Below are 24,675 nucleotides of genomic sequence, written 5' to 3' on the forward strand. Positions count from 1 at the left end.
GCTGGGTCCCTGCAGAGAACCTGCAGATGAGAGGTGGATGTCGGTGCTCCTGGAGATCTAGGAGAGGCTTTGATTTTATTTACGGCAGAGACTGTCCTGGTGGCACGACCCCGTCTCTCTTTAGAACATGTTTTGCTGATTTAAAATAGGACTCATCTGAGTTCCTGACTCTCCGTGAACCTTTGAGTATCGTGGGCCAGGAAGGTTCTCTGATGAGCATCACATGTTTCTCCGGCACTCTGCGTATGTGTGGCGGGAGATAAAGGGTCACCCCAGATGGTCACCCCCATGCCAGGGTGGTTTTCAGGGTAATCTCCCCACCTCTGCTTGGCCTTCCCATTTCTGTATTTCCCTTCTCCCACCAGCTCTCTCGCTTTCTGAAATCATTAAAGATGATGCAGCCTAGGGAGCATTCCTAGGTTCTTCCAGTCAGCCAGGCCAGGAGGCGTGGGTCCCAGGACTGATTTCCTCAGTGTCCTAGACATGAGTCAGCGAGTGTGACTCTGCGGCCAGCTGTGGTTTAGGAAGCGCTGCGGGGAGCGATTTGGCTGGAGGCATCTGTGTGTGTGTTTCTTTCACTTCTGGTTCTCAGATTAGGATCCAAGCATTTTTCATTATTATTATTTTTTTGTCCAGTCTGGGTTTCTGTTAGTGATGGCCACAGCTGCCAGTGTGGGAAGACCAAACCATTTCTCCAGGGACAAGAGTTCTGTAAAGTAGTCCAGTCTCGTCGTGTCCAACTTTGAATCCATACCCCACCTCTCCACCTCCGTCATCTTGCTGCGATCGTTTGCATTTCTGGGCCTTCGCCACTTTGAGTTTATCCAAAGTTCAGGCTCGGGGCATCTGTGGGTTTGTTCTGAGGTGGCGAGTTCTTGAGTCATTCTTCCTCTCTGACTTTTTCCCCTCTGACGTTCTAGCACCCAGAGGACCCCAAAAGTCACCGAGACACGCCTTCTGCATTCTCAGTGCCTCCCACAAACACTGTCACATGCTTTTCTCCTTTGCCTGGTCTGCTCTTTATTCCTCTCTGTACATGGCATTTGGAATAAAATCTCACCTGGGGAAGTCTCAGACAGCAGCAACAAAGCCCAGCTCCACTGAGGGGAGACTAATTACACAGCTAATTAATCCAACAGATGTCACTGTAAATGCTCGTTTCTTTGTCATTTGGATCTCCATCGCCGAGATAGGCTTCGGGCCCCACTGGAAATGTCCTTTTTATCAGACTTTAAGGAAGAGCGTATTTCCGGCCTCACCTTTATGCTCTTGTGACACATCCCTGGTTTTCCAGAAAGCTCTGCCTCACTACAGCAGCCACAGATGGTGTCCCTGCCCTGAGTGCATGTCACACCATTTGCCACCAGGCTTGTCTCTCGTCTCACGTTGTTAGTTTGTTTCTCCACCTGGTCTGTAAACCTCTTCAGAATGTCAGCTGCCTTAACCAGTGTTCATCTCTCGAGAATGCACCACGACACAAGACAAGCCGACACCCAGAGATGGTCACCAGTTTCTTTCCCTTTGCTTCCTTGTCTTTCCTGCAAGCAAGTTTGTTTGTGATGAATGCAGCAGAAGAGTGTTTGAAAGGGACCGTTTTGATATCAGACGGTGAAGAAGCATAGAACCCTGTGATTTGATTGGTGAAATCGAAAAACTCACAGATGGATCAACCACAGGGTTCTTGGAGGTGGGGGAGGGGTGTCAGGAAGCAGGAGGGAGGTGGGGATTTTGTTTGATTTTGTTTTTGTATCCTGCTCAGGGATATGAGTGGAACAGACAGGATGCAAGGCTCTGCTTTGTGCAGGCGGCCTGGGGGCGCTGTGCGCCATCGCTGGTGGTCCTGGGCCGTAGGCTGGCAGCCTGTGCCTGCAGAGGCTGCATCGTTCCTAGTTGGGGGTATTGCCACCCGCCCAAGGCCGCGATGACTGAGTTCTGTTTGCTGACGTCCCCTTGGCCTCCCTTGGTCATGCTCGCCTGTGAGTGAAGTCACAGTGTCCCCTCCTGGCTTCTGTGACACCAGTCTTCTGGTTTGTCTTGTCCCTCTCTGGCCCGTCTCCTTGGTCCCCTCGCTGGCTTCTGTTACTCACAGTAAATGCTAGAGTCCCCAGGGCTTGGCGCAGGCCCTCTTCTCTTTTCCGTTTGTAATTCTCCCCAAGTGTCATGTTCAGCTTTTAAACGACATCTCCCTTCTGGTGACACTGGCATCACGGTCTTGAAGCCTGGGCTCTCCTCTTATCTGCCTCTGTACTGGGCCCCTCTGCTGAATGTCTGACAGTTGACTCCTCAGACCCAGCATGGCCTCAAGAGAAGTCTTGCTGGCCATGTGACTCCCAAGCCCCTTTCTCCCCCGGCTCCCTTGGTCAGGGCCGTGCCAGTCTACCATTTGCTCAAGCCTGACAGCTGGGAGTTATCGTGGCCACCTCCTTCTTTCACTCCCCTGCAGCCAAACCATCACTACGTCCTGCTGACCCCACCTTCAAGGTATGTTTCTGCCACCTTCCCTGTTGTCTCTCACTGTGTCAGCTCTCTCCTGGCCGCTACTCTTGCCCCTTAGAATCCACTCTCCGTGCAGTGATTTCATGAAGAGGAAAATCAGGTCATATCACTCCCCTGCAAAGACCCAACAGCGGCTTTCCATCCCACTTAAAATAGAAGCCAACCTTTCTACCCTGGCTAACAAACCTCCTTGTGGCCTGGACTCCACCCACCATACCAACCTCATCTTATAACACCCCCTCCCCTTCCCATGACACTTCTGCCGCACGGGCCTTCTTACTGTTCCTTCAGCGGGCCAAGCTGGTACCTCCTGCTGGGCCTTTGCTCTTGGGGTTCCACTGTCTGGAATGTGCTTCCTTGACCTCGACATCCAGCTCTAGTCCTCAGAGAGGCTTCCCCTGACCACCCACTCTCAACTAGTTACCGAGAGTAGCTCCATCTGAGTTTACTTCTCTGCACTGACAGTTACTATGTATTTTTCTTATTCGTTCATTTATTTATTTGCCTACCAAAAGATCGACTGTCTCGGTGGCCTTATTAATGGCTGTATCCCTGGCATTTAGAACAGTGTCTGACACCAGCTCAGTAAATACTTATTGAATGACAAACGTACTAGTGGAACGTGCCCACGGTTTCTCCTCCGCTCTAGGATCTAGTGTAGCAGTGTAGTCTGAACACTTGGCTTCACGTAATTGAGAGTCCAGAAGCACATGTCAGAGCAAACTGGATGTCATGTGTGGACCAGAGCTTTCCAGAGCTGTTTGTAACCATGTTATTTACCATCAATTCTGTGCAGCTTTTTTCTGTACTGACCCACTGAGAAACAGTCCTGGGACTGCTGGGCAGCTTGTGTCCAAGTATTTTGAAAATTCCCACATGCAGCTGGCCTAGGCTCTGTGTCCCTGAACTCCACCAGCCCAAATCACACCTCTTTTCACTCAGCAGTCATAGAGATTGATGTTGAGGTAGAAAAAGTGATGACACTTTCCTCCTACTTCCTATGATGGTCTATTTTTACAGTGGTCTTTCTCCTCTACTCAATTACAAGACCCTTTACAGCAGGATTTGTTTATTCTTATCCAACTTTGTATCCTTCCCAGTCCTGCAGGTATTAGATAGTCAGTCAGTGTCAGTTGAAGATTTGATACCAAGGACAAAAATCTTAAATATAGAAACTTAAAGATTAGGTTCAGTCCTGAAAAGTCTACTCCTTCTGTTTCCTTAGACTCTTCTCTGTTCACTCTCCAACTCTTTGTGTCTAAATGATGCTGGTTAGCCCCATATCTGGTTTTCTCCAGGAGAACCACGTGGCAGAATGTATTCCCAGTAAGAGAGGAGCTCCAATCTCCTTCTCTCCTCCTGCCCCACGTTCAAGCTGCACATCTTTGAACACCTTTTTTTAAAAAATAAATTTATTTATTTATTTATTTTGTCTGTGTTGGGTCTTCGTTTCTGTGCGAGGGCTTTCTCTAGTTGAGGCAAGCGGGGGCCACTCTTCATCGCTGTGCGCGGGCCTCTCACTATCACGGCCTCTCTTGTTGCGGAGCACGGGCTCCAGATGCGCAGGCTCAGTAATTGTGGCTCACGGGCCCAGTTGCTCCGCGGCATGTGGGATCTTCCCAGACCAGGGCTTGAACCCGTGTCCCCTGCATCGGCAGGCAGATTCTCAACCACTGCGCCACCAGGGAAGTTCTAAACACCTTTAAGGAGCAGGATAACGTACTGGCTTCTTTAGGGCTGTGGTCTTAAACTTTGTAAACTTTGTCGACTAGAATACAAAAAGAGATACGTTTTAATTGGTGACCTAGCACATACATATAGAGAGATATTTTATATATATAGCTGAAACAAAAGTTTTACAAAATCATTTTATCCTTACTACATGTGCTGCATTCTGATACTTTCTTTTCTATCCTATTCCTTTTTTTTTTTTTTTTTTTTAACACAAATGCTGGTTATATTCATGGCATTGATTTTTATGATTCACTAATGCTATGACTCTCTACCCAGGGAGGAGGGGCCTGCCTGGCCCAACCCTCAGAGATTCAGATTTCCCAGACTGTGGGTTTCTAATAGCTCCAGGTTCAGAACCACTGCACTGAAGGATCAGGAACTGCAGTTTGAAAAACATCGTCATGCAGGATACAAAGAAGAGTTGATCGGTGCCAAAGTTATCCAAGTCTGGAAGGAGTTAGAGGGAGAGAGAAATCACAGCCAATTGGTTAGATCAGAACAGACCTCCTGGAAGGAGGGAAGCTGGAGTTTGTTTGGGCAAGCTTTGAAGAGGGAATGATCGCATAGACGGGCAAGCTGGACAGCGGACAAAGGCAGATTCATCTCTTCTACATACTAAACCCGAGGCCGTAATTCTAAGCTGATTTTTGTAACTGGTGCTTCCTTTCATGCACTGTGGTGGTCACTATAACTTCTCAGAAGAAATCGTCGTGAGCCACACGTTTCATACTAGTAACACACTGGAATCGGGGCCTCTTCAGTATTGTATTAGTAAGGAAGTCTGCTCAAATCATCTGTTAAAATAATACAAAATATTTTTTAAAAGTACCCCATAAACAAATGTTGAACTATAGTTAACACCATGTGTGCTGAAGTATTTGCGGGGCTGGCGGAGTGGCGCAAAGCGTATTTGTCTGCAGTTGACTTTGAAATGCATCAAAAATGGAAGCTTCATTGATAAATGGATATTATATTTATATATATATATAGCAAACTAATATATATGTACACATACATATATGTACACATACATATATGTACATATACATATACAAACTAATACATATACACATATACAGACTAATGTGTGTGTGTGTATATATATAGCAAAGTATTTTAGCATCTGGGTGATAGATAAGTGTCTACTATACGATTTTTTTTTCAATTCTTCTCTATTACTGAACATTTTCATAATATAACATGAGTGTAGAATACTAAAACCTGATGGTTAGGTGGTATTTCTACTCCGAAGTCCACACGTGGAAGCTTCAGGTTCACTGTGAGGTGTCTTCTCTACCCTCACTGTCCTCCCCTCTGCCTTCCCACGCAGATGTTCTGTCGTGTCTCTGAAGGTCGGGCTCAGATACTTCTCTCTTTTTCAGGCAAATGCATATATTTCGCTGGAGGCAGAAACCCTCCCCAACTGAGAGGTCTCCAACCACTGCAGGAGAGGCAGTGGGAATTGAAGAGGCTGTTGGTCATTCCAGAAGTTTCAGATGCTCACTAGATGCCAGGCGCTAGAAAACTTCAAGATAGGCTGCCCGTGTGTCTTAGGGGAAAGCCAGGTAGCTCTTGGGGTTTTAGAGAGGGAGAGGCTTCCTGGTGTCAGGCTGCCTGCGTTTGAATCTTAGCTCCTGCCCTTCACAGATGTGTGGCTTTGGACGTGAAACGTAATCCCTCTGTGTTCTTCCACTGTGAAACGGGCTCCTGAAACGACCTGCCTGGTAGGACTACTGAGCGAGTTAAATGTGATCCTACCTGGGACGTGCCTGCAGTGCAGTCGGCACACGGCACAGAACAATTTGCTCTTCTCTAACAGTGCCACTTTCCTGCGTTAGATTTTCCGTTGTCTTACGTAGACCACATAATTGAAGTTACTTTATAATTTGGTTTTCATTAGTTTTGAACTTGGCACGCTTTTTGTTTAGGGGACAGAAAGGCTGGTGGGGTTTTTTGGTTTGCAGGAGGGAGAAAGAATTTCCCTTGAGAGATGTGACCAATGTGTAGTGAAGACTTTGGGCAATAATTTAACCTCGGTCAGTCAGCTGTGGTCCCATCGGAGGAATGAGGGGCTGGGAGGGACCACTAGGTTCCCTTTCAACACGAAGAGTGTGTGTCTGCAGGATTTTTTTTTTTTTTTAAGGGACTACATCAGTCTCTTCTATGGAATGCAGCGAGAAGTGATCTAGTGAAGTACTTAGGAAAGTTAGAAAGTGATCCAAGTCCAGCTTTATTTGGGCTACTCCTTCTTTGACTCCTTCTCTGAGACGTGCCTAACAGGTCTTCCGCTGTGAGAGGAAAGAGCGGTGAAGTTACTTTTACCGACATAATTTTATAACGTTGTCCTGCCTAACCTGGGGGACCTTGGGGACTTCAGAATTTGATTTTTTTAAGCAGGCCTACCCCGCAAGCCCCAATACACCCATATTTCCCTTGCGTGACCAAAACTAGGTGCAAGTAAGAATTGGGGCTTGGAAACTGGTTCAGAGTACACGGCACACTCAGAACTGTGGTCTCTGTTTTTCCCCTTCCCTTATATACATTCTTTTCTGATTAAAGCTAATGCAGATTCACTCTGAAGAAATTATAACCCAGAAATGCACCGCATGGAGGGCAAAGATTGAAAAGTGCAGGTTACGTTCTAGTTAAACGGGAGTGTATTTGGCTTTGGCGTCTCTTCAATGTCTTGTATTTGTGCCTGTTTACGTTTTGTAACCTTGGCAATGCCACAGACTATCCTAGAGGGGGAACAGCCTCTGAACACAAATGAAGTGTTAGCCAGAGCTGCAAAGCTGCCTTACCCACCTTGCCTAAGTGAGTTCATTTACGTTGAAAACCACAGTGTTGGTGGCATGGATGGCTTAACATTGCCTTAGGACTCTTCTTTCAGTGTTTACATTCACTGTAGCGAACACCTGCAGTCAAGTACGTAAAACGTTTCCATGGCAACTGTTTGTTATCCATTAATTTACAATATTCCAAAATTTTTCTTCAGCTGAAACTTTTTTTTCTTTAAACTGTGCATTCCTTTATTTGTACATTGGAAGTTAATCTCCTTGGCTACTCAAGTTATGGATGTTTTCTCCCTACCCCACCTCTTTTGAAAGCTGATTTTTTTTTTTTTTTTTTTTTTTTGGTTTTATGAACTAAATGGCTAAACCTGGGATCTCTGATTACAGCTCTGAGTCAGTAAGTGGGAAGAGAGGCCTCCCTCCTTGATTTGAAAGAAACAAGACTTAATGTGAAACAATCTTTAACATCTGAAACGATGTGCAAAATATGTGCAACAGAAAAATCTCACCAAGTTCATTGCCTGCCTGATGATTAGATCAGCATGAGCGGATCTGGCAAGTATACTTGGGAAACAGAGCAGCTTTTTGTCATTTGAATGGTGAATTTAATGGCTACTCTTGAGGACTGCGTTTCGGGCAATGTAAGTTTCACGCTGGTGTCCAGAGGCCTGTAAGGAATGTATCCACCATTGACGTTTGGAAACACCTACGAAATGAAATGCAAATCAACGGCAGTAACATGCTAAGGTTGCAAATTTGGACACAAATGAGGAAATGCAAAAGGAAGTTTTGCATAGCAACACTCACTTCACATGTGATTATTACCACTAACTATGATATTCTAATGCGCAGGATGTGGGGCATCATTATGCCACACAATTATTACTCCTTGGGTGAAATTTTACATTTTATAACTATCGTATGCGAGTCTTTTGCATTTCTTACACACTCGGATGTAGGTAATGATTCTGTCATTTATCTTCAGTGTAATCATAACCTTCCTTATTTTGGAAGCGTACAGGCATTATCTTTGTTTTCTTCCCTAGTAGGTTGTATGGGCATTTCTAAATGTTATCGACACTGAGCGGGTTTTCCCAGTTGACAGTGGCAGGTGAAGGCAAACGCTAGTTTGGTTTTGTTGCTGGAGAGCTTGAATTACTGTTGTCTTCCTAGCTATTTCAGGTTTGAAGCATGTCCTGGTCATTTTGGGCGTTAGGACTTTCGCACCTTGTGTCCTGGTCCTTTTGGGTGTTAGGACTTACGTTGGCTTCCAGATATACTTTGGACTTAGAAAGCCTGTCTGTAAGCGCAGATCACACAGAGTTCATTACCCTCCCCACCCACCCACCCCCAATTTAAAAAATAAACTTACTTTTGTTTTTCTTTGTTCTCCTCTAATTCTAAATAGTTTGGCAAAGATTTTTAAGAAGAATCTTAAAGGAGTACTTTATCAGAGACCACTCCTCTCTCATGGAATAATACAAAGAGTGGACAGGAAGCTGTGTCTGTAAGGGGAGTAGGTGTGAAGTATGTTATATAATATGTATGTGTATATATATATTTTAAGTGACGCTTTCTTTTCATCTTCTCCCCCTTTTCACGTTGGGGGTCTCGGAGCCCAGCGCATCCTTGACTGTAGTTGATTCAGCGTAATTGATGCGCTCTCATTTCCCACAGCTGATGAGGATTATATCAGCTTGGTTTAACAGTCTCATTTTCTGCTCCCAGTGCACACTTGTTTTAATGTGTTTCAGCTAATGAGGTAGAAGAGAGAACGAGGTGTTACTGTTTATACACAGACAGTGAGCTTGTGTGGAGAGCCCTGCTACAGCCCACGTGGCCCTGGGCGTCCTCGGGGGCGGGTCCCACAGAGCGAAGCCACCTTTTTGGAACATGTTTTTTTGTGGCGAAAGATAATGATCATTAGCCGTAAGCTTCGCCAGATAGTCTTCTTTTTATTTTTTATTTATTTTTTTTTTTTGCGCGGTACGTGGGCCTCTCACTGTTGTGGCCTCTCCCGTTGCGGAGCACAGGCTGCGGACGCGCAGGCTCAGCGGCCATGGCTCACGGGCCCAGCTGCTCCGCGGCATGTGGGATCTTCCAGGACCAGGGCACGAACCCATGTCCCCCACATCGGCAGGCAGACTCGCAACCACCGCGCCACCAGGGAAGTCCCACCAGATAGTCTTCTTAATACTTCTCTCTTCTCGGTGTGTCTCTCGTGTGTCATGATGAGAAGTTGAAAGGTGTCTCAGAGCTCAGGGTGCAGTTGAGTGCATTGATCAAACCCCCCACCCCCCCACCCCCGCCAGAAAGCTTCGTTAAACTCCAGGTTCCATCCCCCAGCCCCAGGCCCCTAGGTGGACCCTTCCCCACCAACGGTCAGTACATTTGAAGTAACTCAAGTGAGACCATTTTCAGAAGTCTAAGAGCAACCATACCTGTGAGTGGGGAATGCTGAGAGTCTGAAATAGGCACTGAGAATTTGTATTTTATGAGCTATGGGTCAGAACAGTGTTATTGGTAGGGATGGCGGAAGAGGTGGAAGAAACTTCCAGGGTGGTTTTCTGCGAGCAGGGGTCTGGTCTGGGTCATGACTTGGCTCTTGCTTCTTCAGGAGTTGGGGCACCGGAGGTTGGAGGCTGGTGTAATCGAGGTACAGATGCTACCGCCCTCCCTCCCTCCCTCTCTCCCCCCCTTCTTCAGGCTGCTTGGTGAGCAGGTCACTGCCTCGGGGCAGCCAGGAAACCGAGGCTGGTGGGCCTTTTGCATGCATTCAGATCTCCAGCTTCTGGACACGTGGGAAATAAAGGGGGCGTGAAGGGGGCAGGGGCACAGCAGAGGGGACCTTTCCCTCTTGGGAACCACCCTGAGCCACTTTGTGGAAGGACACGCTCTCGTGCCTCCGACGCCCTCTCCTGCCATGTTTCACTGAAGTCCTTTCCTTTCCCTCTCTCTCTCAACGTGGAGCACCCTAAACGGTTAAACCTGTCCCCTGGCCTTGGCCTGGTGCCAGCCCCATGGGGCGCTGCGCCGGCTCGAGGCCCCCAGCACATCCCGGCTTCCCGAAGGCACAGCAGCCATGGGTTTCAGCAGGAATTAAACAATTACTAAGTCTTAGTCCTCCCCACCTTCCGTGGATTGACTCTATAAATTGTCAGCCTGTTGACATTTTAATGCGAATTATGTCATGTGGTATCCCCTTTGATTTCGACATGCCTCAGTTTGTAAATACATGAGCCACTGAAAGGCTTGTGGTTACTGTACGCTCCGGAGGCCTCGGGGTTTTTGGTGGGGGAGAGAGCGCTGCGGAGCGCGCAGTGCTGGGAGTGTGCCTGGCGTGGAAAACCTTTCGCAGCTACCCCGGGCGGCTTGGGGGGCAGGCGGGCGGGCTGTGCACGGGCCCTGCTGGGAGCCCCAGCGCCATGCTGCTGGCCTTCCGGGGCGCCAGGAAGGCCACCGCTGCCTTTGGTACCAAATCACAGGGTATTTCTCTCGGATGCACTGATGTCTGAGCGTCTCTCCAAAGTTCCCATGCAGCGCTGCTCCTCCTTTTGTGAAGCGTGTCACCTCACCCCTCCCCCAGCACCTGGAGAAGAACTGACTCATTCTAGATAAGAGAGCAAACCAGGAGGGCAAGGGAGCATTACCCGCAGCAGGTGTTTCCCTGGAGAAATGATTCCACAAGGCTTTTTAAGGAAATGATTGATGCAGATTGAGAAGTTGAGGAAGAAGAAAGGTAAGGATGATTAAGATGTAGAGAGGAAAGAGGAAGACTCGCCATTTGTGCGGGGAAGGAATGGAAGATTCTGAATGTTCGGCTCCCCAAAGTGAAACTAAAGGGAGAAATATTGAAGTAGATTTTAAGAGGCAATTCTCCAGTGAGAACAGTCCAGAAACCCTGTACTAGGACTCTGCTCCAGCTCACTGTTCTCGCGGTACGCGGGCCTCTCACTGTCGTGGCCTCTCCCGTTGCGAAGCACAGGCTCCGCACGCGCAGGCTCAGCGGCCATGGCTCACGGGCCCAGCCGCTCCGCGGCATGTGGGATCCTCCCGGACCGGGGCACGAACCCGTGTGCCCTGCATCGGCAGGCGGACTCTCAACCACTGCGCCACCAGGGAAGCCCTGGCTCACTGTTCTTAACACCCTATTTTCCAGCTTCTGATCTCTTCTTATTTGAGACTTTCCTTTAAAATTAATAAGCCTGGAGGAGCTGACTCCTTGGCGATGCCTTGTCTGTGGAATGTCAGTACTCAGAAAAGTTAGAATTAGCCATTTTGAGATGGGATGTGTTGTGCCTGGAGGTGGTTGGCCGGGATGACATCATCGATGGGCCTTAAAGATGGACCAGAAGTAGGAACGTTGGTTTCTGCTTTGTCCACAAGGGGCATGAAATCATTCCTCCTCTGAATCCAGCAACTGCTGGGCCTGCTGTCTGTGTTGCATTTTGGCTGGCTTAGAAATATGTCATGGGGTCTTTAATGGCCGTGGGTGGTCGGGACCTATTTCCCACGTGCTGAGTAATTCCAGTTTCATGTGTGAATAATGCCCATATTAAAGCAGTTTGAGCTACAGATAATCTGAAAAGGAAGAAGGGACCCAAATTCCTGTTGATCACAGACACTTGCAGCTCATTGATTTCTCCAGTAACTTCCATGAGGGCTGGGAAAAGTTTTTTTTTTTGGATGGATTCTAGATCTTAATTCATTTTTCAAAAGTTGTAATACAAGCAAGTGTTTGGAAAGTACGGCCGCTGCCGAGATCTCCTCTTCTGCCGCCTTCATGGATTTATCTGGCTTTTATTACTCGGGAAAGGGAGTGAGTAAGAGGGTGGGATGGGGTGAGAGAGACAGGAAGAGGGAGTGCGTGCGTGTGCGTGTGTGCGTGTGTGTGTGAGTGTATGAGAGAGAGAGAGAAAGAGACCGCTTAGGAGCACTGTTTAGTTGGTTATCATGAGAAATTATACTTGGTCCCCGTCCAACATCTAGTTAGAGTTTAGCTGTAAGAATATATGTGAAATAAAATGACAAGACATCATTATAAGCATCATGGCCCATAAGAACATTACTCCTTGCTAATCAAAAAGTTCCAATTGATGTTTTTTTCCAAATTAAAAAAACAACAACAGCGGCTTCCAGCCTTTAAAATGAGCCCTGTGCTTTGTGAAAAGATCATAAAATGTTGCTTGCAATAGGTACATAGGTCTCGGTTACCTGCCTCCTCTATACTGTAGTCAGCTGTTTATATGGTAACAGTTGGAAACATGCTTTCAGACACGAATTTAGGGCCCATTTCAATAACCTGACATGTATTCTGTAGCTTGCTTGGGAGTGGGAGACTGTGCGTCTTTTCATTTCATTCTTGTCTTCCAGAAGATGTAAAACTTGTGATCCCCGCCCGCCCTTGGCTGGTGCCCATTCCAGCCCCCTAGAAAATTGGTCTGGGATGGATTGGGCCACAAGGTGACAGTTGGTTTCTCAGCCTGCAAATGAGAAGAATCCTGGGTGATGGTAGAGTTGCAGATGAGGGTATCCGTGAATTTGCTTTGGGTCCTTTCTTCCTCAGTTTTAGTTCTTCAAAAATCAGGGCAACTCAAGGCGTTGCGGAAGGTAATAGAAGGACCCAGGAAGGGGGTAAGAGTTGTGGGCTGTATTCTGGCGCAGGTGGGGACCGGCTTCCTCAGAACCTCCATCCTTCACCAGCGCTGTGTGTCCTCGACATTGCCACTGTGGTTGGAGCTGTTCAATCTGACCTGTGACATGCTCATACCCCATGAAATTTTCTGACACCCCTGGGCTCTAGAACTCTCTTGCCCTTTACAGAGTTGGGGCCCCGAGATTCTTTTTTTAAAATATTTAATTTATTTATTTATTTATTTCCTTTTGGCTGCGTCGGGTCTTAGTTGCAGCACGTGGGGTCTTCGTTGAGGCACGCGGGATCTGTCGTTGTGGTGTGCGGGTTCTTTGTTGCAGTGTGGGGGCTCATCTCTAGTTGTGGTGCGCGGGCTCCAGAGTGCGTGGGCTCTGTAGTTTGCAGCATGCAGGCTCTCTCGTTGAGGCCTGCGAGCTCAGCAGTTGCGGCTTGCGGGCTTAGTTGCCCCGCGGCATGTGAGATCTTAGTTCCCTGACCAGGGCTTGAACCCATGCCCCCTGCATTGGAAGGTGGATTCTTTAACAATGGACGGCCAGGGAAGTCCCCCAAGATTCTTTTTCTGGCCTTTTTTTTTTTTTTAAAGTCTAGCTAGCTAGCTGAAGGAATAATTGATGAGTAAAACTGCATGGGACTCGCAGTGACCAAGCTGAACTTGGAGCTGCATTGATGGTGGCCGAGGCTTGCTCAGAAGGAAGAAGCCGGCCAGCCGCTGGGCAGCCGGGGAAAATGGGCAGCGACTGACCCATTTCTATAGCACAGCAATGGCTTTGTGTTCACTCCACATTCCAGCTTGTCCCAGCCCCACAGGTTATTTGCATAGCACACAAACAGCGGATTGTACAATGCATACAGGTATCGCCGGCATTGGCAATGGACCACGAACATGAATGGGATCTGTGTGTCCCTGTTGTAAGACCTTCCCAAACCACCCCCGCTACTTCCTGGACAGAGTTCAGACTTGCTGGGGGGTGGGGGGAGGGCGGTACCCGACCCATCTGCGTTCTCACTTCTGAAAATGCATTTATAGAAAGGGTAGGAGGAGATGGGATTAAAATCCTGCAGGAAAGAAGTACCCCAAGGAAGAAAGCCCAGGAGGTTAGTTTAATAAGAAGAGAAAAAAAAGGGACGTTCGAGGGAGGCGGGGGATGAATGAGAGAGTGAATGAGAAGGGTTTCTGACAATTAACTAATTCTCCTTGCTCTAACCCATGACAGAATTAATCACACATTAACACACTGACAGCAAAATTGATGTCATATGCAAATTAATATTGCAGGCTTGGCATTCAACAGCCTGTTGGCTTTTTAAGGCTGGCATTGTAGTTACACCCTCTGGCTGCAGCCCACAGTCTGCTGCATCGGTGCCCACCCCCCGCCCCCCATTCTACCTGAGAATACCCAGTGCAACTTGGTGGAACCGAAGCGACATCCCCTCCGCTAACTTGAAACAACTTATGGCAAAACCCGTCAGCCGTTGTAACTGTTTGCTTCTCATGGAGGGAGCAGAGTCAGGAATAAAACGAGTGTTGGTTAGGAGCTCTTTGGTTCTTACCTCCACCATAGTTTTCCCAGCAGTGACTACCCTTGTAGGAAAGCAGAGGTAATTTTCTTGAAACACTCCTAGGAAGCTACTGTGGTGTTGCTTTGGAGATGCCTTCATATGAGACACCTTGGGTTGGAGAGTTGAGTTCAGAGCCTGGTCAAATCTAAAGTTGTTCTATCAACAGTTTTTTGTTATGAGCTGCAAAGTGAAGATCGTCTTATGTGGCTTCCAAGAGGTTTAACCTATTGAAACCAACTCTAAAGGAGAAAATGGGAGCCTCTCGATGTTACAAAATAAATAACCAACCAGAAGAAGGAACAGTCTGTTTCAGAACATTCTGACGGCTGAACTTGAGTGCCCGGGGCAAGTGGGATCCAGCCCTGTTAGCGCTGATGACTAACCCACTTGTGAATTCGCCATCTGGGATAATTATTATTTTGACACTTAATGAGTAATAGCATCGTGAAGCAGGCGTTATATGGAACGTAAGGACATGATCCTGCCTGGGAGGCATTCCAGAAAGGACGACGCAATTCAGACTAGGATAGAAACAGCCAACTGTTTATGTTGATTTCGAATGAGTATTGGCATTTTCTTAGTGGTGCTGATTTCCTTAGGTTTTTCATTAGCTCCCACTTCATCTACTACCAGGGAGAAGGGACTTGAGATTGATGAGGTCAGGACAGAGATCTGGGAAGCAGTGTTGCTGACTGTGGGATAGTGTTAATTCCTGGGTGTGCCGGTGCTTCTTCTTATTGCGTGTCTAAAACAGCCCGAGACTGACTGCCCGGCCTAAATCAGGGCCATAGAAATGGGGACCCTAGAAAAATCATTGACAAAATACTTGATTTTGTAAATGAAGTGAGGAGTTTGCCTGTATCAAGGGTACAGTATATCCCTTCTATCCCTGATACCCAGATGGATGGACAGATGGATGGATAGATAATGGATGCCCGTTACATATATGTATGTAACATATAAATAGATATACATATAAATACACATATGTGTATATATTTGCTGTAATGTTTATGGATGATATAGTGCCTTAGATACTCCTAATTTCATCAGTCCTTACAGTGTCTTTACCATATATGGGCTTAATACTCATACCTGAGGGACTTGGTATGGACAGAGCAGGAAGCTGGATTGGGGAGTGGGATTCTGGTTTGTTCCTAGCTCAGGCACGTACCAGCCTCGGACCCTGCCTGGGTACCTTAATAGCATCTGTAAAATGGAGCTGTTTGCCTCCCAGAGTTACTAGGATTGGATATTCTGAGAGATGTGAAGGAGTTCCCAAAACAGTACAGCACGTAGCGATTGAAAGCAAATTTCTTACGATTAATATCTGATCACACAAGATAATTTCATAGATGGAAACCAGGTAATGGAAGAGCACCTGGAGTAACAGTGTGCTACGGCCGTGTGTGCCGTAAAGTGTGCTCGGCTGCACCCATCTCATCTGGCGCTAGCTTCTACTCCAGTCCCTTTGCTGAAGGTGGCGACCCGATGGACCTCCTTGCTGTGACTGCAAGGCTGGCCCAGATGTTGGCCCTTTCCTGTACGTGCTGTAGAGTTAGGCTAAGTCCTCATGTCAGTCATCACTCCTCCCACTTGGCCTTCGTTGGCGTAATGAGTTGAGTAGAATGTGGTGAACTTAGGCTGATAGAGAAGGAACGGTTGAAAGTACACAAAGGGAAGGTCCTGTGTCTGGAACAGGTGGGCCCGAGCTGCTGCCACGGTTGGGAGATGAGGGGGAACTAAGCCTGTTTAGCAGAGGGTGTTGCCAAATGGAGCAGGCTTGTCAAAGTAACTGCAGAGGAAAGAATTGGGCTGCAAAGGGAAGAGTCAAGACGTGGGTGCCTTGTATATCACTGCCTGGGATTAAAGTTCTAAGGACAGTGGCGTGTGCCCTTCTGGTTTTCACACCCCTGAAATGTGGAAAGGAAGTCTGCTGTTTCTATCCCACAGTGGCAGGGTGTGAGGTTGCCGGTGTGAATGTGCTCTGCAGGTGCTGCAGGGCCAAGGAGGAGGAAGTGAGACCTCCTCCGTAGGTGGTACCCCAAATGCCTTTCGGCGGAGCTTGGTTTGGGGGCTAGTTGCCAGGGGCCCTGGGTCCTCACGCCTAACTGGGAGCTGGGCCTGCTTCAGTTTTGCATCTGTGCCTGTGGCCATTTTAATTTTCCCCTGGATGCTGCCTGCTGCCTGCAAGGGTTGCTAGGAAACCGGCAGAGGCCTAGCTTCTTCCTTAGGACAAGGCCCTACCAGCTTCCCAGGGCCTGGAACCGGCATGAATCACAAGCACAGAAGAGCCAATCTAGATACACTGGCCTCTCTCTGCCTTGGCCCTTTTCTTCAAGACGCCTTGCCTCCTTTTGGCACGTGGTGGCCGTTTGCAGCATGGTAGCATTCAGGGGAAGCCAGGCCACGTCAGCTGTCTCTGTCATGCCTGTCACCTTGGTATTCAGATGCCTTGATCAGGGGTTGAGGGTAGTTCTAAATCCAAACGACAGCGAGATTCCCTCTGATGATTTTTCTAAGGCCTTTCTCAGGTCACACCTGCGCAGCCCGAACCCCCTCAGCTCTCTGTCCCCCTCTGTCTACTGCCCCATGGTCTCCTGGAAGAGCCCCTTGTATCCTCTGCTTCTCCAGCAATGCCTCGTGCCTTCTGAAGGAAAGAGAAGCTGGATGCATTTGGGCCATGGAGTCCTGGAGGGAAGTAACCGGTCTCACTTCTGTTACGGGCTCGTCCAAGTCCCTAGAAGCCGCATCTCCTGGAGGCTCTGCTGGTTGTTGCCCTGTTACCGTCCTGTGTCGGAGCCTGGTGCTGGGTGTGAGTAGGAGAGGGGGGAGTAGGAGAGGGCCGGGTATGTACTTCAGAACTGGGCTCTGGAGTGAAGAGGCGAAGAATGCCCGTGCGTTCTGCAAGGAGGTTTTCTCCTGATCTTTGTTGGATTTTCTTTAAAACTTAAGAAGGTTGTCCTCTTCCATTTGGGGAAACTGCTCTGCAGGTTCCACACAGACTGGCAGTTTTCCCCTTAAATGTTTATCATCTTGCTAATTGTGAGGGAATCCAGGGGCCACTGTGTCCTGTTGGTGAGCATGTAGTTGAGTGTGATTTTCTGCCGATGTGTATCCAACTGTAAAGCGGCCTTAGTCTCTTATGAGGCACTCCGACTTACGGTCGTTGATATGTTTGAAATGCTCCTCATTACAGCGTTGTTTAATTCAAGGGTTTTTTTCTTTTCTTTTTTTTTCAAGTTGGTAAAGTGGTCGTTTGGACTGCATAAAATCATTACTGCAAGTTCTTGCTGTGCATTGCTGTGCAGCTGTTAAAAACGATGGTGCGTATGTATCTTTTAGTTGGAAAGATGGTCTCAACATAGTATAAAATGTTACATATATAGATTATTCCATTTATGTGAAATTGTGATGTATTCTGCATATAGATTAGAGAGGTCAAGATGGATATTGGCCAGAAACGTTCATCTTAGTGACAGAATTTGGTGATTTTGACTTCTTTTGTTTCTTTCAATATTGCCTTAAAAAAAAGATATTTCTTAAAAACCTATTAAAGATGTCACCTTTCCAAGGGTTTCTGAACCTGATTGTGTATCAGAATCGGCTGGTGAATCCTTTAAAGTCCAGTTTCTGGAGTTTTGCCTATGAGTTTGACTCTGAGTCTGGGCTGGGGAAATACGAGGGATCTATGTTTCTGACAAGCTCCTGGTCCTCGAAGGGCATTTAGGAAGTACTGACCCTGATGAAGGAATATCCTCTAGAAATACCTCTAATCGGTAGTCATCGAGTTCTCAGGGTGTTTCCACTTTCTTTACATACAGGAGTCTAGGGGCACCCCGAATTGTTAGAATCCTTTCTGTTGAGATACTGTCTGCTTGGTTGCCTGCAAGGGTAGAGACAGTTGTTTCTTGCTCCACTCCCAAAAGAGCGTCTTCCTGCTGTTATTCATTGTAGAACGTAAATGACACTGTGTGCATTTCGTAACCGGCTGCTTTCAACTTTGCCATGTGTGCTTCTTTGATACCCCTAAATATTTCTCTGTCACTTGATTTTTCGTAGCTGTACAGGGCAACCCGGCGTGAAGGTGCTGTAGTTTATTTAGCTTTGTGCTCCCACCTCTTTTTGTCACTTGTCCCTGTGCGTGTCCCTTTTCCATTCAACTGAGTACACATCTCTGGTGTTTCTAATTTTTCCTATGAAATGGTTTCCAAGGTCCTTATCATCCCCGTCACTCGCCTCTGACGTGTTTGCCTGTGGATGCGTCTCCTGGGTGACGATGCTTATTGTGGGATGTGGTCTTCTCGGTTGAACCTCACTGGTTGGTTACAGAGTCTTTCTCCTTCCTTGGTATAGACACCGAATCACTAACTTTCTGTTCTTTTATTAAGAAACCAAATCAAACCCTTGGCTTCTGTGGAACTTGTGGTCCCCTGAAATGAGCAGGGTTTTTGTTTTCACGGAGTTGACAGTTAAACCAGGCCTCTCTGTCCCCTAAACCTGAGGACAGGACTTGACATTTATTGCTGTTTTCTTTCATCCTGTTGATTGTGTTGTCTCAGTGCTGGCCACCGTCCCATGTGTATAATAGCTGGAAATGTGACTGTAAAGTTGTCCTCTTTCTGTGTATATATATTTTTTCATTTATTTATTTTTATTTTTTATTTTTGAGTTCAAAAGTATTTCTTGTCTATTGTTTTTTTTTTTAAAAAAACTTCTAGAAATGCAGAGAAGCACAGAAGAGAAAATCATCCCTAATCTCATCCCAAAGATGGTTTTAATTTTAAACATTTTGGCATATGTAATTTTAGCCTTTTCTGTGCAGATGGGATATTATTATTTTTTAGAATTTGAACGATGCTATATCTTGTAACTGGCTTTTAACTTAACAATGTTTGATTTTTTTTGATGTCACTAAATGTGTTTATACTGCATGATAATAACTGCACAGTGCACCACTGTATGAAGATGCCGTGACTTATTTAGCTGTCCCTCCACTTAACATTCATGTTGTTTCCAGTATTTTACTATTATAAATAATATTTTGGGGGCTTCCCTAGTGGCGCAGTGGTTGAGAGTCCGCCTGCCGATGCAGGGGACACGGGTTCGTGCCCCGGTCCGGGAAGATCCCACATGCCGCGGAGCGGCTGGGCCCGTGAGCCATGGCCACTGAGCCTGCGCGTCCGGAGCCTGTGCTCCGCAGCGCAGCGGGAGAGGCCACAACAGTGAGAGGCCCGCGTACCGCAAAAAAAAAAATAAATAAATAAAAAAAATAATATTTTGGTAAATATATCATGTAAATAAACAAATTAGAAGAGCTCTTTCTGTATAAAAACTGCTAAACACGTGTTTGTTCTCTGTTACAGTTTCATCCGTCCTTTATCATTATCTTTTACTGTTTATGTGTTTTGAGATTCCCAAGTTACAAATTTTTATGTAGTGAAGTCTTTTCATTTCTGCTTCCTTCCCCTTTGTTAAGCTTAGAAATCCCTTTCCCCTGCCAAGATCATGTTCACTTATGTTCGCTGTTAGTTCTTCTATGGTTTCATGTTTTGACACTAAACTCCGTAATCCATCTGGAGTTTATTTTGGTGTATGTTGTGAGGCAAGGATCCCTCCATGTTTATTTTTTTCTCAATTAGTTATCGTCCCCAGCCCCACTTACTATGCAACCCACCCATCCTTTCCTGCAGCGCTTACACATGCCACCATATCGCACTCTAAATTCTTATTTGGATCCGTTCCTATACTTTCTTTTGTTTCATTAATTTGCCTTAGCTTGGGCCCATACAGGACTGTTTTAATTACTTTAGTTTCGTACTGCCTAGTGTTAAAGTATTATGATTTTCATCAGTCATATTTTTAAAGTGTTTTAAATTTCACCTGTTTATTGTTCTCTATGACCTTTAGACTCATGGTTGTGGTGTTTTTTTTGATAGGTAGGACTTCTGTCTCTATTCGCACCTTACTGGAACTGTTAGACAAGAGAGGTCCAGTGAGATCATTGTGTTCTCCTGTAGACATTTTCCTCCAGGTGGACTTTCATTCAGGATCAGTGTCCTTTCAGCCACATTCATGTCCTTTCAGTATAGTAAATACTACCATACTACCTACCATACTAGAATCAGATCCTCCTGTTTCCAGATTATTCACAAGGATATCATGGGAGACAAAATCAGATGTCATTAATCTCTAATAATTTGCTGATCCACCAGTTCAGTATTAGTAATAAGAGCAGTAGTGGTATTATTTGGGGGGGAAATAAAGGGGAGAGTAAAGGAAAGAAAGATATTAGCCTCTTGTTCTGCACTTGGTGAATGTATGTTTATTTTTTTAATTTTTTAAATTTATTTTTTAACTTTTTATTTTATATTAGAGTATAGCCGATTAACAATGTTGTGATAGTTTCAGGTGCACAGCAGAGCGACTCAGCCGTACATATACATGTGTCCGTTCTCCCCCCAGACTCCCCTCCCATCCAGGCTGCCACGTAACATTGAGCAGAGTCCCTGTGCTGTACAGTAGGTCCTTGTTGGTTATCCTTTTTAAATATGGCAGTGCGTACATGTCAGTCCCAAACTCCCTAACTATCCCATCCCTCCACCCTTCCCCCACCGGTAACCATAAGATTATTCTCTAAGTCTGTGAGTCCATTTCTGTTTTGTAAATACAGTTGAACGTATGTTTACTTCTAGCGATTCATTACTTTTCTAGTCGCTTACAAATATCTGCTTAAGTGATTTTAGGTTTTTGCCGCACATCATGCTCCAGTCCATAAGTTTCAGGTTTTGGTGCCATGAAAAATTGGGAAATGTGCCCCTCTTGAATATTATTCTGTTGTTTCCGACTGAGGTAAAACCTTGAAATGCATGAGAAAGAATACATTGAAATGTTATGCAGTTACCTCTAGGGGGGTTGGTGATGAATGTCTTTTTTCTTTTTTGAACAGTCCTGAGAACTGTGCCTGGCACACAGTAGGCATTCAGATATCCGCTGTTAACAGCACTCCTCTGCATTTGTTTTATTTATTTATTTATTTGGTTGCACCAGGTCTCAGTTGCAGCAGGCGGGCTGCTTAGTTGCATCTCGCCACCTCCTTAGTTGTGGCACGTGGGATCTAGTTCCCTGACCAGGGGCGGAACACAGGCCCCCTGCACTGGAAGCGTGGAGTCTTATCCACTGCGCCACCAGGGAAGTCCCAGCACTCCTCCGCATTTAATAGAATATGTCTAGGCACTTTTAAAATGCACACTGAGACTCCGTCTTGAGGGGAGGTGTTTCTGTTTTCCTCTTAAGACCTAGCTCGATGGATGTGTTTAAACAGAGGCCGACTGCGCTGATCTGGGAAACTTACATGGAGACAAGCACCAGAGGCTGTACCTTCTGTTCCCTGTTCTGCAATTGTAGGTATTGACAGAAGACCTGCCCTCTGTCCACTTGTGAGGTGGGATAGGGGTGGTGTTAGAATTGACATAGTTCTGTATTAGTGGCATTTTAAAGGCACATTTTTGCAGGTGAAACAATTGGAGAACAGTACAAGCAAGAGTTAAATGGAGGAGAAATGAACGGGATATTTAGAGAGGACAGTGGTGTGGAGCGGGCATCCAGGAAAGGGACATTCATCGCTCCCTGCTTGATTCTTCATCCTTTTTCTCTGTGGCGAAGGATAATGGTAAAGTTCAGTGTGGGAACTGAGTAACGTGGGCTACTGGGGAAGGCGGCAGCTGCCCACACGTTCCTGGTTCCTTTCTTGTTTTTCTAGAAACAGCTCGTTTCCTTGTTGCTTTCTGATGTCAGTATATCAAAGAGTTAATGGTTGGGATTCAACAAGCCCACGTTGCAGATGGGACAGGTCATGGGCCAAGTGTCTTCCCCTGTCTGGGCGGTTGGTCTCTTTCTGTCTTATATCCTCTCTCTCCCCAGCCAGACAGGCTTGCTCCAGCCTTGACCTCTGTGCTCTGTTGCTGACTCCAGAAGTGTCTTCTGAGGGTGTTACAGTGAACCCTCAGAAGCGTAGGAATAGTCCTTGTTATTGCGGGAGACAGTTCCAAGCTGGTCTCTGTGACACGTGGGCTGGGATATCAGTAAGCATTGTGGTCCATGGATTTTGAGCGTCTTTTATGCCCGTGGACGGAGAGGTCCTTTGACGAGCTCAGGTGTCCTGTATTCCCTGCCTCTCTCTAAAGGTAAAGGAGGACTGTCTTCTGTTGAAACCCTGCCCCCACCCCCCACCCCAGAGCATCTTGGTTTTGTTGGGCCTACTTAGCCCTGCAGTGTTGATCCTAGGAACGCCACTGTGGGTGTGCTTCTCTTCAGAGAAGCCTCTGTTCCATTTGGGTCTTTTTAAAAAATTAATTAATTTATTTATTCATTCATTTATTTATTTTTGGCTGCATTGGGTCTTCGTTGTTGCACGCGGGCTTCCTCTAGTTGTGGCGAGTGGGGGCTACTCTTCGTTGTGGTGTGCGTGCTTCTCATTGCAATGGCTTCTCTTATTGCGGAACACAGGCTCTAGGCACGCGGGCATCAGTGTGGCACACGGGCTCAGTAGCTGTGGCACACGGGCTCAGTAGCTGTGGCATGCGGGCTAAGTAGTTGTGGCTCATGGGCTCTAGAGCACAGGCTCTGTAGTTGTGGTGCATGGGCTTAGTTGCTCTGCGGCATCTGCGGTCTTCCCGGACCAGGGCTCGAGCCCATGTCCCCTGCATTGGGAGGTGGATTCTTAACCACTACACGACCAGGGAAGTCCCCATTTGGGTCTTGACATCTTGCCCCAAGTCACTCTTCTCCATGAATTACACTTTGCTGCTGCATTTGACTGTCCTGAAATTTGGGAGTTGTATACTGAGAAGCAGGATCACAGAGAGCTCTCTAGACAGCATGATGTCTAGAGCCAGGAGGCCAGAGTTCGAATCCTGCTCCACCATTTAATAACTGTTAACAGGAGCAAGCGATTGACCCTCTTCGTGCCAGTCGGTCAGTATAATGTTGCAGCCTCACTTTCATCAGGCTGTTCTGAGGATTAAATGAGTTAATATGTCTAAGTGGGCAGGACGCTGCCTGGCAAAGAGTGAGGGCTCTGCAGTTGTGGACATTTGTTCATCTATGTTGTTGACAATCCACATATTGAAAACAAAGAAACAACTCTGACCTTCTAGACAGACATCTTCCTTAGATACTTCTGTTTGCACGAAGAGAAGGTGATCTCTTTTAAGGGATATTTTAATCTTATTTAACAGCATAGTAACCAGAAGGTGGAGCTTCGTTCCCCTCCTCTTGACTGTGGGCTGGACTTAGCGACTCACTTCTGGTGAATCAAGTATGGAAAGGGAAAGAAAGTAACTTGCCAGTGGAGGAGCCTGGCAGGATCGCCTTCTCTGAGTGATGAAGGTTAACCTGACCGGTGATTAGTCATGTTGATGGCCATGTGCTTCCCCGCCCCCGCCCCCACCATGCGATGCAGTAACCTCAGCCAGATCTTGAGAAAACATCTGACAAATCAAAATTGAGGGATGCTCTATAGACACCTGACCAGCACTCTTCAAAGGTGACGAGGTCACCAAAGACGAAGGAACTGGCACAGATTGGAGATTAACATGTAAACTCTGTGTGGGATCCTGCTTTGGAACCTGGCACAGAAAAAGGGCGTGAGTGGAAAAACGATGTAAGTACATAAAGTCTATTCTTCAATAACAGTATCGTACCAACGTCTATTTCTTGGTTTTGACAAACGTTCCGAATGTTAGGACGCCAGATGTTAACAGCAGGGGAAGCTAGGTGAGGACACGTGGGAACTCTGTACTATCCTGTTCTTCTGTCCATCTAAAATTATTTCAAACTAAGAAGTTTTTTTAGAAAACCAAACAAAAAACAACTAAATAACGCATCCTACGTGGTTGTTTGAAAAATGAGTCATCAGTTTTAAAGAATGTGAAGTTAAAGTGGAAGGCCCTTCCCCGCCTCCTGTTCTCTGTGGCCACGCCTCTCAAGGGCAGCAACTGTGAACAGTTGGTGTTCCTCCCAGACCTCCTTCTAAGGGCACGTAAACGTTTGTATTAAACATCTGTAAAAAGCCTTCTTTTACTCCTGTTCTGCTTGTATGCCTTAGACATTGCAAACCTTTTTCATTTTAGTACCTCAATTTTCCAGATTCCTTTTTGGGCACATTTTGGCTCTTCCATAAGACTTATTTAAAGCGGTGTTTGTTTAGCCGGCGCTTAATTTTATTTTCCACTCAGACTTCTAACCCATCCAGGTCCCTTTTATATTGCCTCTGCCCTTGCCAGTCTTACGAAAGCCTCCCAAATTAGCATCATCGGAGAATTTAATTAACTTGCTGTTTACTAACCCTCTCCTTTCAAGGTAATTAACGAGGATGTGAAGTGACACTGGGTCCGACATTGCTCCCGGTGGCACCTACCCGGGCGGGCCCCGCGGGGT

The 24,675-nt window shown here is 46.6% G+C and overlaps 1 protein-coding gene across 10 annotated transcripts in view; it reads left to right on the forward strand.

The window, feature by feature from the left end:
* The window catches only part of ZFHX3 (zinc finger homeobox 3), a 256,795-nt gene that overhangs the window by 107,295 nt on the left and 124,825 nt on the right, over positions 1–24,675 (forward strand). Inside the window, exon 1 of one of the 10 annotated variants that reach the window (XM_067718717.1) lies at positions 23,569–23,899. The exons of the other annotated variants lie outside the window; for them this stretch is intronic. The gene's annotated coding sequence lies outside the window, so the exon portion shown is untranslated. Of the gene's footprint in view, positions 1–23,568; positions 23,900–24,675 lie in introns of those variants that run through there. 10 annotated transcript variants of the gene reach the window in all.

This window comes from Pseudorca crassidens, chromosome 20 (genome assembly GCF_039906515.1).
Source record: "Pseudorca crassidens isolate mPseCra1 chromosome 20, mPseCra1.hap1, whole genome shotgun sequence".
NCBI lineage: Eukaryota > Metazoa > Chordata > Mammalia > Artiodactyla > Delphinidae > Pseudorca > Pseudorca crassidens.